This window comes from Bubalus kerabau, chromosome 4 (assembly GCF_029407905.1).
Source record: "Bubalus kerabau isolate K-KA32 ecotype Philippines breed swamp buffalo chromosome 4, PCC_UOA_SB_1v2, whole genome shotgun sequence".
Classification (NCBI taxonomy): Eukaryota; Metazoa; Chordata; class Mammalia; order Artiodactyla; family Bovidae; genus Bubalus; species Bubalus kerabau.
The window spans coordinates 79,214,059-79,230,871 of NC_073627.1; the positions used below are offsets into that span (position 1 = coordinate 79,214,059).

The 16,813-nt window shown below is 35.7% G+C and overlaps 1 long non-coding RNA gene across 5 annotated transcripts in view; it reads left to right on the forward strand.

The window, feature by feature from the left end:
* Positions 1-8,325: 8,325 nt before the first annotated feature.
* Positions 8,326-16,813, forward strand: part of LOC129649877 (uncharacterized) — a 271,900-nt gene continuing 263,412 nt past the window's right edge. For all 5 annotated transcript variants that reach the window (XR_008713346.1, XR_008713342.1, XR_008713345.1 and 2 more), the window contains exon 1: positions 8,326-8,593. This is a non-coding gene — a long non-coding RNA (uncharacterized LOC129649877). The remainder of the gene's footprint in view (positions 8,594-16,813) is intronic.

Consider the following 16,813-nt stretch of genomic DNA (forward strand, 5'->3'; position numbering starts at 1 on the left):
ACAGTGTCAGACTTTATTTTTTGGGGCTCCAAAATCACTGCAGATAGTGTTTGCAGCCATGAAATTAAAGATGCTTACTCCTTGGAAGGAAAGTTATGACCAACCTAGATAGCATACTGAAAAGCAGAGACATTACTTTGCCAACAAAGGTCCGTCTAGTCAAGGCTATGATTTTTCCTGTGGTCATGTATGGATGTGAGAGTTGGACTGTGAAGAAGGCTGAGTGCCGAAGAATTGATGCTTTTGAACTGTGGTGTTGGAGAAGGCTCTTGGGAGCCCCTTGGACTTCAGGAGATCCAACCAGTCCATTCTGAAGGAGATCAGCCCTGGGATTTCTTTGAAGAAATGATGCTAAAGCTGAAACTCCAGTACTTTGGCCACCTCATGCAAAGAGTTGACTCATTGGAAAAGACCCTGATGCTGGGAGGGATTGGGGGCAGGAGGAGAAGGGGACGACAGAGGATGAGATGGCTGGATGGCATTACTGACTCGATGGACATGAGTTTGAGTGAACTCCGGGAGTTGGTGATGGACAGGGAGGCCTTGCGTGCTGCAATTCATAGGCTCGCAAGGAGTCGGACACGACTGAGTGACTTCACTTTCTAAGGCTATGACATCATATATTCCTCTGTAGTCAGTCCTGTGGTGGTTCTCCTTGTTTCCAGCATCTTCAATGCTGAATATATGCAAATGCCACTGTAGCAAAGCCACTACTGGGTCAAACACATTTTTTTTTTTCCTCTTAAACTGCATTTTCCAGCCTTCTGAAGGAAGCTGAGTCAAATCCACAGGGCTATGTTGGACATAATAGTCACCAATTCCTATCTGTCCCCTGAAAACATCCAATATACTTTCCACAGGTTCTTTCTTCTCTGGCTGCTAAACTTACGTTGTTTATTAAGTGGATAGTTTCATAGTCCTGAAAGAGGATGAGATAAAAATAGCTTAAGTCCCTGAAGGAGTGTCAGAGTAGATTCTACTTAAAACCAACCCACCTCCCATCCTTCCAACATGGTTGTCTGTTGTTGTTTAGTTACTAAGTTTGTCTGACTCTCTTGTGACCCCATGGACTGTAGCCCACCTCTGTCCATGGGATTCTCCAGGCAAGAATACTGGAGTGGGTTGCGTTTTCCTTCTCCAGGGGATCTTCCCAAACCAGGGGTCAAATCCGCATCTCCTGCACTGCAGGTGGATTCTTTGCCACTGAGCCTCCTGTGAAGCTCTCCAACATTAAAGTCAGCCATGAGAAAGAAACAAATAGTTACCATTTGAAGACACTACATGTGGGGCTTCTTTGATGTAGCAGTCTATCTTGCCTTTCCAGTATGGCAGACTTTAACTCTGATCTTTTCTCTCCTATCCATATTTCCAGTTTTTTGTGGATATCTTTAACTTCTTATTTTCTTGGTTCTGAATATTAAGTGATAGCTTTTTTCTCCTTAATAACTAGCTCTTTTTCTTAACTCCTGTACTCCTGTACAGAACATAATAATTATTATATTTTAATAACAGATTATTTCCATAATGTTCCCCCTTTTTCATTTCAGGATGTTTGCATTTTCATCAGTGAATCTTTAATAACTGGAACAATGAATGATACACAGTAGGTGCTTGATAGATATTTTCAAATGATTGAACAAATTTTTAAGAATTACTTCTTCTGAAGAGGCAATCTTAAAAAATCAAGTATCTTTAGATTTTTCTTTAACTCTTTGTAGAAAATTCATAAATCTTTTGGAGAAATGTCTATTTAGTTCTTTGGCCCATTTTTTGATTGGGTCGTTTATTTTTCTGGAATTGAGCTGTAGGAGTTAAGTAAAATAATAATAATAATAATAAATTCTGAAAAGTCAAAAAAAGAGAAAATTCATAAATCTGACAGATCATATAGTATCTAAATTATTCAAATTTATTTCATCTCTCTATCCCTTTCCTTCTTCACTAATTCCCATTAATTCATATAAATGATGATTTATCTATAATTATGCAAAATGCTTCACTTTTCTCCCTGCGTACTATCATGTGTTACAGGCTATCCCATATGTCACTGAGAGATCAGACTTTGAAAAGCCAATCTGATCAGATTATTCCCCTTGTTAGGCTTCCTTCCCATTGTTTACCAAATTTAAGGTAGATGTCACACCTCTATAAGTTCTTTCATAACTTGTTCTTGATTGACTTTCTTAGGCTAATTTTCCTACAGGGAAACATATTTCAGATGCTCCAATCAAACAAGAATATTTGCTGTTTCTCATGGAGAAATCATGTTTCCCTGCCTCTGTGATTCATGTAAGGCTAGTCTCTCAACTTGGAATACTTCTTTCTCTGGATAATATGTCTGAATATAAATGACACTAACTTGAAGTTCTTCTCATAATGCCAATGAAATGTGATTTTTTTCCTTTCCATTATTTCCCTTGAAACTTTCTGTTTCTCCATGAAGGTGCTATTCCTTACTGATTAAAGTAGCTGAATCTGAAACCAGCTGCCTGGGCTTCATTCATATCACCCCTAGTTAGTAGTTATGACATGTTGGGCAAATTATGTAACCAATTTATTTTCAAGTATATTCATTAGTAAATGATGAATATTAATTTACCTCATTAGATTGTTTCAAAAATCAATTGGGCTAATAAAAGTAAATACTTAGAATGACCCTTTGCATATTAGCAATACATAATATTTTAAATTATTTATATATTAGAGTTGTATTAAACTCAAATTTTTATTATTTGCATCATCAACCAACAAATTTCTCTGCAATACACATGTGCATAGGCCTACAAACACAAAAAATGTATTAAAACATGGATATTGCTTTCCACTTTTTATGCCAATCCATAATAATTAAAATGACTTACTTTTACACATAATTTTTGATCAGTATATATGAAGAATTATCTTGCATACATAATATCTCTTTAGAGTATCTTATAAGCTTAAAAATGTCTTAAAAAATTTGCTCCAATAATTTATTCTTTCATCCAACACACATCTAAGGAGCACCCACTCCTTGCCAGAATTTCTTTCTAGGTCCTAGAATACATTTCGTTATAGGTATGATATGTTGAATCATGAAGCCTAAAGATAGCCATTCCTTAATCTCTGGGACTTGTGAGTATGTTACTGTATATGGCAAAAAGACCTTTGCAGATATGATTAAATGAAGGCTCTTAAGGCAAATGTTCTGGATTATCTGGATAGGCACTGTGTGATTAAAATGTTACTCATAAGAGAGAGGAAGGAGACTCATAGAAGATAGCATATGATGATAGAAGTAGAACTTACAATGATGTGTTTTGAAGATGGAGGAAGAAGTCACAGACTAATGAACAGTGACAGCCTCTAGAAGCTGGAAAAGACAGAGACACAGAGTTTTACCTGGAAAGACGTTCTTCCTCCTGAAGGAACACAAATGTCTGATACCTTTAAGGCTCCTTGGATCTGTATGCTATAACTTTTGTGTCTCTCTAAGTAACTAAGTTTGTGATAACATTACAGCAGCAATGGGAAACTAATAGTTACAGTAATGCCAATATTAAATTCTACATCCACATTTTCATGCTCCTCTATGACCTTCTTCCACATCATTATCAGGCTCAAACTTGGAATTTACTTTGACCAATGATATTAATACATTAACAAACACAATACAACCAGAAAATTGTGAATATTAAAATTTGTACCTCTTTGCAGCTGGAAAACGTGTATCCACTACCCTGTGAAGAATGCCAAACTAGCATCTTTGATGATAAAGGAATATAACTGATAGAGGTCTCAGTTATCCTAGATGCCCCAGTCCTTCCAGCCATAAGAGTGATGTCCCAAGTTCATGAAAACACACAGAAGTGCTAAAAGCCTTGAAATGGGATCTTGCACAGTTTGAACTATCTGAGTGAAACTGAGTAAGGAAAGGACAAGTAGCAGGGGATTAGATCACAAGAATGACAAGGCCAGGGAATCCATGGGGTGTACTTGGATTATACTTTGAAGGATAAGGGAAGCCACTAAGTGGCATCATCTGACATATTATATTTATTTATTTATTTTTATTCTTTTTAAAAATTTTTGTTGGAGTCTAGTTGCTTTACATTGTTGTGTTGGTTTCTACTGTAGCAAAGTGCATCAGCTCTATGTATACCTATATCCCCTGCTTATTTAATTTCCTTCCCATTTGGGTCACCACAGAGCACTGAACAGGGTTCTCTGAGCTATACAGCAGGTTCACATTAGTTAGGTTTTATACATATTAGTTGGAGAAGGCAATGGCACTCCACTCCAATACTCCTGCCTGGAAAATCCCATGGACGGAGGAGGTAGGCTGCATTCCATGGGGTCACTGAGGGTTGGACACAACTGAGTGACTTCACTTTCACTTTTCACTTTCATGCATTGGAGAAGGAAATGGCAACCCACTCCAGTGTTCTTGCCTGGAGAATCCCAGGGACGGGGGAGCCTAGTGGGCTGCCGTCTATGGGGTGACACAGAGTCGGACATGACTGAAGTGACTTAGCAGCAGCAGCAGCATACATATTAGTGTATGTATGTCAATCCCAGTGTCTCAAACCATCCCACCCTCTTTCCCCGTGGTATCCATACATTTGTTCTCTATGTCTGTGTCTGTATTTCTGCTTTGTAAATATGATAATCTATAGCAGTTTTTCAGATTTCACATCTGTACATAAATATATGATATTTGTTGAAAGACAAAGCCACTCAGTTGCATCACTCGATTTATATTTTAATTAAGAACTCTTGCTGCTAAACGGAGAATAGACTGCAGCTGGGCAGGGGTAAATGTAGGAACTCCTTAGAAGACTACTGTAGAACCCAGGTGAAAGATGATGGTTGTTTGGACCATGATTAAAAACAGTGAAGATAATACAACTTTGTGAGGTTCAGGGATATTTTGAAGGTTGAGCTGACAAGATTTGTTAATGGATTGAACATGAATTGAAAAGAATAGGGTTTGTCTTATTTGCTTATGTAGCATCAGCCAGGGCAACCAGTAGGTTTGAGGAATAGATAGTGGTTTGAGGAACAGGTAAATTAGATCTCAGTTGTAAATATGTGAAGTTGATGATGCTCATCAGATATCTCAGAGGAGTTGGTGAGAAGGCCCTTGCCATTGTTCCATAAGCAGAGCCAGGGTTCAAGGAAGAGAAAAGTTTAGGTCGAAAAGAGTTTTTCTAGGGAGAAGGTGAAGTAAAGGGAAGAGCAAAGCCCTGCAACTGAGTCCTGGAGCTTTCCAAAGCCGAGACCATGGGAAGAAAGAAGGAAATGGTGCTTTTGGAGGACTGTGTAACCAAATTCTGTCTTCTTCTATGTTCTATGTAATTTCCACCAAAAACAATCTCATTCAATTTCCTGTTTTACAGATGGTAACAACCAAGGTTTGGGGAAGTTAAACAACTTGCTTAGTATCATCAATCAAAGTAACTAGGATAAATTCCCTATGTTAATAAATTCCCAAGACTCAAGTTTTAAACACGTATCCAATTATATTTAAAGAAATGAGCCTCATAACCATAATCTCCTGTTCTTCTTGTGTAGAATTATTCACTGCAATGACTAAAGTTTCTGTTGTCATACACAATGCTATTCGAGATCAGAACTCCCTGGTTGCTCCCTATTTTACCAGTCACAATACCTCTCACAGCTGGGATGTGATTCATTATTACTTATTCACTACTATATAAGATAGTTTATCCAGAGCATAAAAAGAAGCGAATAAGGCTGTTGGAAGAGAACAGTCACATTACAACAATTCAGCTTGATTATTACTGCATCACTTTTCCCCTGTTGGTTATATCCTTTCAATTGTCGAGCATTATAATATACTTTAAACATCCTTTATATTTGGAGGGACTGGAGAACATTTCATTAAAATTATCATAAACTAACAGCTAATGTCAGCTCTAAATAAATTCCCTGGGTAAGCCAATAGGATGTAAATGTTTCCTGCTCTAATATAAAAAGGTGAATAGGATGTGTGGGGGAGTATTATTGAATCCAGAAGCTCAATTTTATTCTGTCTCTTTTCCTATTTCCGCTGTTGAAGCTGAAGGGAACACACAGAGTTGCTTCTAAAGCAGCTTTAAGCACCTTTGGCTTACCTTAATTTAATCTCCACAGCAACTGGGATTTAGGGTGTAGAGAATGCTTATATTAACAAAAATTTCTAAAGCATTTAAAAGGAATCAATGTATCAACATTGTTTAAAATCAGAGACAAAGAGTGGCTCACTATTGGGCTACTCATAAGACATGTCCAGGGCATCTATCAGTTAGAGGCTTGTGATTAAAATGAACTAGTATATACATATGGGGCTTCCCTGGTGGTTAAGTGGTAAAGAATCTGCCTGTCAAAGCAGGAGACACAGGTTCAATCCCTGGTTGGGGAAGAACCCCTGGAGGTGGAAATGGCAACCCACTCCAGTATTCTTGCCTGGGAAATCCCATGGACAGAGAAGGCTGGTGGTCTTCAGTCCATGGGGTCACAAATGCATGGGACATGACTTAGTGACTAAACCACAACAAATACACATATGACTGTATTTGCATATATATTAAATAATGGCGCTATATTAAATGTGAGAGGTGTGCTCATTTTTTTTTTCTCTCTCTAATGAAACCAAAGCATTGAAAAAAGTCAAGATACTATTTTGAAAAACAAACCACAATTTATGGACAAGGCACAGAATGCTCTTTTCCACTTGGCCCTAAGCTATGTTCAAGAACACTACAGTCTGCCCTCCATATCTGCAGATTCACATTCAAACCTTCAACCACCCACCATTGATGGGAGGGCCAAGTGTACTATATACAGTTGTATATAAGGGACTTAAACATCTGTGAATTTTGTTACAGGGGTCCTAGAACCACTCCCCCAGTGCTGCTGAGGGATGACTGTATTTCCTTCCCTCCTCCAGTCATACAGCCCTGAAGCCTAGTGTTACACACTAGCTCAGGGCTGTCAAAATTGAGGGGGCGGAGACAGTGGAATTGAGAATTACTTCAGGGAGATTCCTATACCTTTCGTCTCAGAAATTCTAAATCATTGTTTCCGAGTTGTGTTCTAAGAATCTGCTTTTTTATCAAGTGCATGTTGAAAGGCCACTGGTCTAACCACACTCATTTTTGGTCATCACCCTTCTCTTCTGAATCCTTACTTATTCCATTCCCATTGCTCACAATATTCTTTTTCCTTTTGGGAAGCTAATTCCTAGTGATATTTGAAGCCCAAAATCTATATCCTTTTTTTCTGTAATAATATTTTGCCATTTTGTGTTCCATTAGCATTTTGTATGTGTCTTTATTTGATTTTTTTTATCGATTTTCTACTCAAAGCATAGGTCACAAACAAGCATCATCATCAACTGGGAGCTCATTAGAAATGAAGAATCACAGGCTCCACCCTAAATTTATTGAATCAGAATCAATTTTTAACAAGATCCCAAGTTGATTCTGATGCACATTGAAGTTTGAAAAATGCTTTTTACATTTCACAGTAGCTATTTTTTTCTCTCTTTCAGTAAAACAAGGATTTCTCCTAAACTGAGATTGAGTCTTAGAAGACATTATTTTCTCAGATTTTAGCACAAAAATACATAATAAGTATCACTGTAAATAAATTGGAGATATACTTGTAAAACAATTGTTATTACCCCAACAGAACAGAAGAGAAATGTAAACATATAAAGAAAAGAGAAGATAAAGATGTTTTATCTTTGTTCTTTTTTATATTATATCTTTAATATAAAACAGGAACAAAGATGTGCATTAAAACTATGATATAAATCCATTATGAAACTTCAGTTTCAGATGAAATCACTTTCAAAGGATTTGTTGCCTTTTGTATCATAGCAACCTCATACAAGCAATACTTAATGTTACTTGGCTAACTTAAAATATTGTAGTCTATTTGACTCCAAGTTTCAGTGTCAGAAAGATGTTCTAATAGCACAGACCATTACCATAGAAACATTAGTAATCTGTTTACAATGATGAAAGTCTTGGAGTGTGGCTTGGAATATGCATAGTTATCTTACTCCCCAGAAGATTCTGATTCATGTGGTCATAAGAGACCACTTGGCTCTTATAAATATATAATAATATTTAAAATAATAATAATAAAATAAATAATAAATATTATTATTATAAGTTGAATTATATTGCCGCCCCAAAATATATTGAATCTTTCAGACCTTAGAATGTGACCTTTAATTGGAAATAGGGTTGTTATAGGTGAAATTAGTTAAAATGAGATAGGATTGGAGTCAGGTGAGCCCTTAAGCCAATATAATCGGTCCTTTTAAGAAGAGGAAAGTGAGAGACACGGGAGAATGCCAGGTGAAGGGGGATACGGTGATTGATTGATGCATCAACAACACAAAAACACGAAGGACTGCTGACGTCTCAGAAGGTGGGTTGCCGTCTCTGAGGTCGCACAGAGTCGGACATGACTGAAGCCACTTAGCAGCAGCAGCAGGTAGGAGAGAGAAGTGGCACAGATTCTTTCTCAGAGCACACCAGAGGAACCAACTCTGCCAACCCCTTGTTTTTGGATTTCAAGACTCCAGAAAGGGGAGAAAGTGAGTTTTCTGTTATTTTAAGCTACCCAGTTTGTTGTACGTTTCACACCAGCCTTAAGAAACATAACATTATTTGTGTTCCTCTTGAATGAGCTTGAGTCCCACTCTTGTTCTTACTGCCACAGAGAACACAAGTTCTCAAATTTAGTATGTACTTTAGACGTTTGTTTGAGATGACTGAAATCTGTATCAACAGAGTCTGTAAGGTTTGTTACAGGGCATCTGTTCCCTTCTGTTACAGTTCACCTGTTGATTACTATTTAAAGTTGAGTTTGCAACACTTAATGTATTTCATCAAAGATTAGTCGGTGATACAAAAAAAAAAAGAAAGAAAAAAAAACATAACATTAAATTGCATCCCTCTTTTCAAATGTCACTGAAGGAAATGAAGTAAGGCTTTGTGTACAGATCTTCCCAATTTCAAAGTCTAGGTACTTTCTTCACTGTGGTAAAACTTTACCTTGAAGCTTATTTGAGAGGGTGGGTGGTGGGGAGATATTAGTTTCCCAGGTTTATACACAAAGAGTCTGAACTACATAGAAACCTTTCCTGTGGAGAGCATTTATTTTGTTGTTGAAGTTTTGGAAGATGTCTGCAGGAGATGATGAGTAGAAGAGAGTTGTGAAGCCTTGCTGTTTGGGAGCCAATGTGGCAGGGAGCAGGGGAGAAGCCCTTCTTGTCGCCAACACGCAGAGTCCAGCACGACTGTGGCAACTATAGGGTGCAGCAGCATTTGAAAGTGTCTGGATGTGGAGGCCCAGGATTATTCAAGGGCTCAAAAGTGTTCATGGAATAATTGAATAAATAATCTGGGGAGCTGGATCAAAAGTGGATAAATGTGGCAGTGGTATGAAATAAACCAGTGGATAGGATAGTTTGGGAACTTTTTTGTGTGGCACCCATTTTGAAGCTACTGGAAATCATTTGGAATAGTTGGGGTTCAGTTCAGTTTAGTTCAGGCACTCAGTCGTGTCCGACTCTTTGTGACCCCATGAATCGCAGCACGTCAGGCCTCCCTGTCCATCACCAACTCCCGGAGTTCACTGAGACTCACGTCCATCAAGTCAGTGATGCCATCCAGCCATCTCATCCTCTGTCGTTCCCTTCTCCTGCTGCCCCCAATCCCTCCCAGCATCAGAGTCTTTTCCAATGAGTCAACTCTTTGCATGAGTTGGCCAAAGTACTGGAGTTTCAGCTTTAGCTGGGGTTCACAGAATATTTAGCTTTAGTTGGGGTTCACAGAATATTTAATGTCTGGTAATCAAGCTGAAAGTCGCCAATACAAAATTTGATGAGAATATAGTGACAAAATTATGTACTTATATGTGTAAACCCCTATTATTTGAATCTTATCTAAACACACACATTTTCAATTACTGAAAGCTAAGAAAAAATAAGGCATGTTAGTTGCCAAAATACTCAGTACCATAAGTGGAAAAGCACTTTTTCATATTTTCAACCTACTAGAATCAGCACAAATTTATTTTAAGAGCATTTAGTGTTCAGCTCATTATGCATTGAGGATCCACTAATATGTGAGATAGTTACAGATTTCATAAGCTCCAGAAAAATTATGTTTGAATATGGAATAGTCCACTGCCATGGGAAAAGACATAGAAAAATGTAGGAAGTACGTAAGTGTGTAACTAAACCTGATATATGGAAATAATGGGTAAATAAAACCTTCTAAGGGATCACGATATATACACACTGTTATATGATGAATTGGAGAAGGAAATGGCTACACACTCCAGTATTCTTTTCTGGAGAATTCCATGGACAGAAGAACCCTGTGGGCTACAGTCCATGGGGTCACAGAGAGTCAAGCACGACTAACATACATATGATGAATAAAAATCATGAGTGGAGAGTCTGTGTGTGTGTGTACCTGTGTGTATTTGCATGAATGCTTTTTGTGGTTACATTCAGGAGGGTGTGAGGCAAAACTGTAGCTGATAATATGAGATGTTCTACTTCATTATTGATAATAAAACTGAAGATTAAGACCAAAATAATATTTTCCATCCCTTTGATTGGTAAAGATTAAAAAGTTTGATAATATCAAATCTGGCAGAAAATGCAAATCACTAGACTTGTTTATACATTGCCAGTAGGGATATGAATTAGTACAGCCATTACATAAAGCTGGGATTATTTTAACATACTCTGCATATTACTACATATTGCATTACTCTACATATTACTCTAACATATTCATACACTATATAACCCAGTAATTCTAATTTTAGTTATTTACCATCAACCAACAAATTTTATAGCAGCACTGTTCACATGGAAAAACCACGAGTATGCCTTAAAAAAGAAGATTATTATTCATTGCATTCTGTATAACTGAAGTCCAGTGAAAGGGGAAATATTATACAGGAGCTTGTAATCATGAGTACATTGTGTCACTTGTGCTATGATCCTGACTGAAAGGAAACAGTAGAAGTGAAGACAAGAGAAGGACTGGAGGTGTTGTTATCAAGTACTATTAACAGTATTTGTTGACTAACTGTGGGGAGTGAGAAGGGAGGAGTCTGGAGAGCTGCCAATGATTAAGATGCTAAATACAGGGAAGGAAGCCAATGCAGGAGATAGGAAGAGGAGAGAGATTGATTGAACTGTAAATGTTAGCTTTTCTTATGCATCTCTCAGTCGTTGGCAGAGAACTGAGTGTTGAGTAGTTTCTTTGGATGTTTAGTAATTACTTTTATTGAAAAAAAAAAAAAAAAAACACACTAGGATGTTCGGAGGTTTTGTTTCCACATTCTGCTTAAAACTGAGACATAGAAAATTATTATGGTATCCCTTACATCATGACTCAATATTTTTAAACATAAAAATAGATTATCTGTTTATTTCAGAATGAGAGGATGTTGTCTGTTGTTTGTTCCGTTGTATTTTCCTAGATCACTTTCTAAAGTCTTGTAACCATTCCTGACTCTTCAAAGAAGGATATTATCCCAAGTTGGCACTTAATTTAATCTGCAAATGGAGTGGTTTGTTTTTTCCTTGTTGATCCTTGAAGACTTTCATTTGTCTCTCCCATATGGCAAAAATGGGTCCATATTTTGTGAGCATCTGCAAGGCAATATTTAATACTCTCACATTCCTAAGAAATTATGTTCAAGCTGACACATGTTTTCACAACCAGTGTAGTTAAAATGTGTAATGCCACACTGTCTGAACAGAGTAAGAATCTGTTGTCAGATTTACTAAACATTAGGGATGTTATCTGATGCTCTCTAATTTGCTGTGGGTCAACTTGAATATTTAATTTATTTGACCATTCAAAGAGTTTCTTTTTATTACTATGTGGTGTTTTTTTCTATTTGATCCAAATGTTCATAAGAAAATAAAATAGAATCAAGATGAAGATTGATATACAAAAATGAAAGATATTGCAGTTTGCACAATGAACTTCATATTTATATGCCTTGTTCATACTAGATGTGACTCTAAATCCTTATGTGTTGCAATTTGGGGATTTTTTTAACATTGGAGACAAAAATTTATTCCCTGATGCTTCTTTTGATGTTCTCTTCAGAGTCAGATTATAGGCCACATAATGAAATAACTATCATTGCTTCAAATGTTCAAACCAGAATTTTATTGTCAATTGTCAAACTTATTATTCAGTCACTTTACCTCTGAAAAAACTTCAAATGCTTCCACACTTTAAATCCAGCGTTAAAGGGCAAATGTGTTTTCACCATTGAGAGGATATAAATAGACATTCCACAGGAGATAGCACCGATAGATGCCTAACTTCTTCAGTGCTTTTTATGAAATCGGTTGCATTGCTTTAACTTCATATTTCTATACTAAACTGAGTATGAAACAGATAATATTCCCCCCAGGAAGCTTCCTAAATAGTGTAGAGATCACTAAACAATCATTAAAATCTCTATTTTATTCTTCAAAGTTCAAGGTCAGCAAATCTATTCTCTAAAGAGCCAGATAGTAAATATTTTAGGCTTTTTTGGCCATAGCATCTCTAAAGCAACTACTGAACCCTACCATGGTACCCAGAAAGCATGAATGAGTACCTACCACCAGAGCAATACCCAGCTATAAGGATTTGTGGAGAAATTGTGTGACATCTGACATGGCACCTCATACATTTTGCAGGGAAATTTTGACTTCATGGAATTTTCACCTAATTGCAAGCTAATGACTGGAAGAAATAATTCTATTCTGTCCAAAATGCCAGGCTCACAGGATACTGATTAAAATTCAAAGAAATACACCTTTACTATATTCAGCACAGTGCCTAGAATTTAGTGTGTTCCAACTCTCATTTCTATTGCTAAATTATATGCATGTTGTTGTTATCTGTAAGAAAATTAAGTTAAACATTCAACAGTCTGATAATTCTATTATAGTTATATAAACTGCCATGTTAAATACCAGTTTCAGCTCTAATCCCATACTTAACATAGCATGGATTATTTTGATCATGTAATTATTAAATTACATGAAATTTTGTATTTGAGTTATCTAAGATAGTGTTATTATTTAGGTGGTTATATTATTAAAATGTTACTTACCTTAAGCAAATGCATTTTCATATCATTTTAGTATAGATTACATGTAACATATATAATTGTGGATTGTTATGTATGGCTCTGAGGTATACAGATGTTCATGCTTTTAAATTATCTTGGTTTGGAGTCAAGAATAGTATTCTAATATCCTTGTATCCTTAAGGATACAAGGATAAGCTAATGACAACTAATTATATATACTATTTTCATCTATTTTAGTATGTCAACTACTCACAGAAAAAGTATTTTTTGAGTCTTCAAACACAAGTCTGAGCCTCATGTTTGCATGAGAATACTATTTAACTGAGCTAGTATTTTGTGTTCCTATTCCAAGAATAACGAATGTCTTCTCATTCCAAAGTATTCTGCAATATATAGCCGAAAGGAAAGGCTTTATCTCCATTGCTTCTATCAGTTGTAACTGAGTGTGTCTATGAATGACAGTGATATATTTTCAAGATTTGAAGTATACCTTTCAAGCACCACTATCTGCTTCTGTGTAAGAGATCTGTTATTCAGCTATTCCAAGTGACTATTTGATTCCTGGGAAATTGACTCAAAAAATGTTTAACCAACTTAATAAGTAAAAAGTTGGTAATAATCTAACCAAAGATTTAATATCCTTGCATGAAGATTTCCACTGTAGAAATTTCTAATATTCTTCTAGACTAGATGTTCTCTTTAAGAATGACTGAAGGAAGCAGGTCTGACTTGTCACTTCTTGATGAATGGTAATTGTAGACAATTTAAGTGAGCTCATCCTATGGTAGTGCATTTGATAACAGATTTTTTGCTCTTAAAAAGATGGGAAATGATTACCATATTTGTCTTTTAGAAAAGTGGATTATAAACCCATTCATTTTATCTCTTGCTCTTTTATTTTTTCCTTCCCTGCTTTGGGTAGCATAAGAACACCCTCAAACTTTCATTGCAAATGAGATAGGTATAATTTGTTGAGGTAAGTCGGGATCAACCTGCCTTACATATTTCTGTTTTGTAGCTCACCTTATATACAGTGTAAAAAAAGCCTTTTAAAAATACCACTGTGACTATGTTACTCCCAATAGCTCTTGTTTTCTTCTTACAAGGCTTTAAGACTATTGCTTTGTAATACCACCTTCTTCTCCCCTAAAATTCCCAGGTATTTTCCTAGCTGCATGTTTTCCTGAAAAAAGTATAGATTACCACCTAATGCATGTTACTCTGTATATTTTTATATTTGTAGGTAATGTACTCCATCCAAGTATGGAACAAAGTGTCCATTTGTAATGCACTCCCCTTTTCGATGCAAGTCTGAGGCATTTCCTTATTGTATAAACTAGTTATCTAGAAAATTGCTATTATTTCAGAAAAGTGCATTTTTTTTTTTTTCAAATTATGTAGGGATTATGTGCTCTTAAGGGTACTTTGAAAATGACAGGTTTTCCAAAGAAAGTCTTAAAAGCATTTATGGGAGTACAAAAAAAAAGGCTTTCAGTAAGAGGAAAAAAACACTTTGATTCTGTTAAATAGATTACCAAAATTATTCTCTCTATATAATAGCTTCTCTTGGAAAGTCATGTATTTCTTAGTTCTTTTCACTTCCATTCCTATAATTGTCCTTCCTAAAATTATTATATGTAATGCAATTTTGATTACATTAATGAACTAGTTTATGAAACATATTCAAAAACAGAAAAGTAACATAAAAAGAAGAAGGGAGAAAAACTGGTAAATCAACCTGTTAGCAGGTTTTCAAGTAGGAGTCTAGCTCTGGAATTTGCATTTATGATTAAACTGTCACTGAAGTTTACTCATCATTAGCATCTTGAAGATAAGGCATAGCCTCAAAGTAGACTATTGGTCTTCACATTTTACAAATGTTCTATAATTCATGGAAATACTTATTCGTACATTTTATTTAGCTTTCTGTTATAATCCTGGGGACATAAAAGTAGGTCATCAAATCCGCAATTTCAGTTTTTCGAAGGTAATGGATTGGATTTAGAAGTCCTTGTAATCAAAGTATAGTTTTGTCTGTGAGAGAACATATATCTATCAATCTTTTGGTCTACATTTAAAAAAATAGAGTTTAAAACTCCTTTGACACATTATCTCAATGTAGTGTCATTAATATTAATGTTAATAATAATAATAAATGAATTTCAGAAAGGAGACCTTAAAATTAAAACCCAAGTCAGCTCCATGTAATTTTTTTTTTAATGTATAATTCTAAAACTTGATCAATCACCTCCATACCTCAGTTCATTTCTTTTCCAACCATCCATGACTGGGGGATAAAGGCAAAGTGATGAGTAAATGGTTTCTTAATATGTATATTTCTGAACACAGTTAAATATCAAAATTATCTGCTGCTGAGCATCCTTTCTCTATGTTGTTTTCACCAATGGAGCATGCTTTAAAATTGGAGAAGACTACAGCTATGATTGCATAAGGAATTTTTTTTTTTATATTTTAATGCACTTTTTGAGGGTCTAAGAGCTTAATATAATTTTGTACTGTGTCTTAAAATAGGCATCTGCCCTAAAGTGATGTGTACTGAGTACTTTGATATTACTATTAAAATCTTAAAGGTAGAACACAAACAGTTGGTGGCCCCCCAAATTATGCCATCCTACTATAGTAATTACCACACTTTTAAAATGTAATGGTTATTATCATAATATTTAATCAATTCCCACATATACATCCTTCTGTATCCATGTGGAATTGGTTTCAAGGCCTTCAACAGATATCACAATTTGCAGATGCGCAAGTCTCTTTATATAAAATGCTGTAGTATTTGTGTATAATCTACTCAAATCCCACCCCCAATCCCCTGTATATTTTTTCCATGATGTTTTTCCTGCCTTTTGTATCCAAAGGGCATAGTCATAGTTCAATTATCATCTTCCCCATAAAACTCTTCCTCACTGGCAACTTTCTTTGGGCCCCATTGATAGTCCATGCAGGGACTAAAATATACACTATTTTGATTATTTCCCCTTATTTTAGTATCTACAACCCCCGGAGTATTTTGTGTAATCCTTAGGAGAAGGAACTATGCTTGATTTGTCTTTTCATCTCCAGTAGAGACAATACATTGTTTTATTTCATTCAGATATAGCTGATGTTAACTATCTTACAGGTGTATAATATAGTTTTTCACAAGTTTTAAAGGTTTACTTCATTTATAATTATAAAATACTGTCTAATCCCTGCATTGTACAATATATCCTTGTAGCTTCTTTTATACATAATGGTTTGTACCTTTTAATCCTCTGCCTCTATCTTGCTCCCCTCTTCCCTCTGATAACCACAAGTGTATTCTCTATTTCTGTGCATTTGTTTCTTGTTATAGTCACAAACATGTTTTACTTTTTAGATTCCACATAAAAGTGATATCATACAATATTTATTTTTCTCCCTGTCTGATTTATTTCACTTAGCATAATGCCCTCCCAGTCCATCCATATTGCAGCAAATGGTAAAATTTATTCCTTTTGTATGGCTTAGTAGTATCCCTGTGTGTGTGTACCACTCTTTATCTATCCATTCATCTGTTGATGGACACTCATGTTGCTTCAATATCTTGGCAATTTTAAATAATACTATTTGAACATTGGGGTACATGCCTTCTTTAGAATTAGTAGTTTTGTTTCTTTTAGATATATGTCTAGAAGTGTAATTA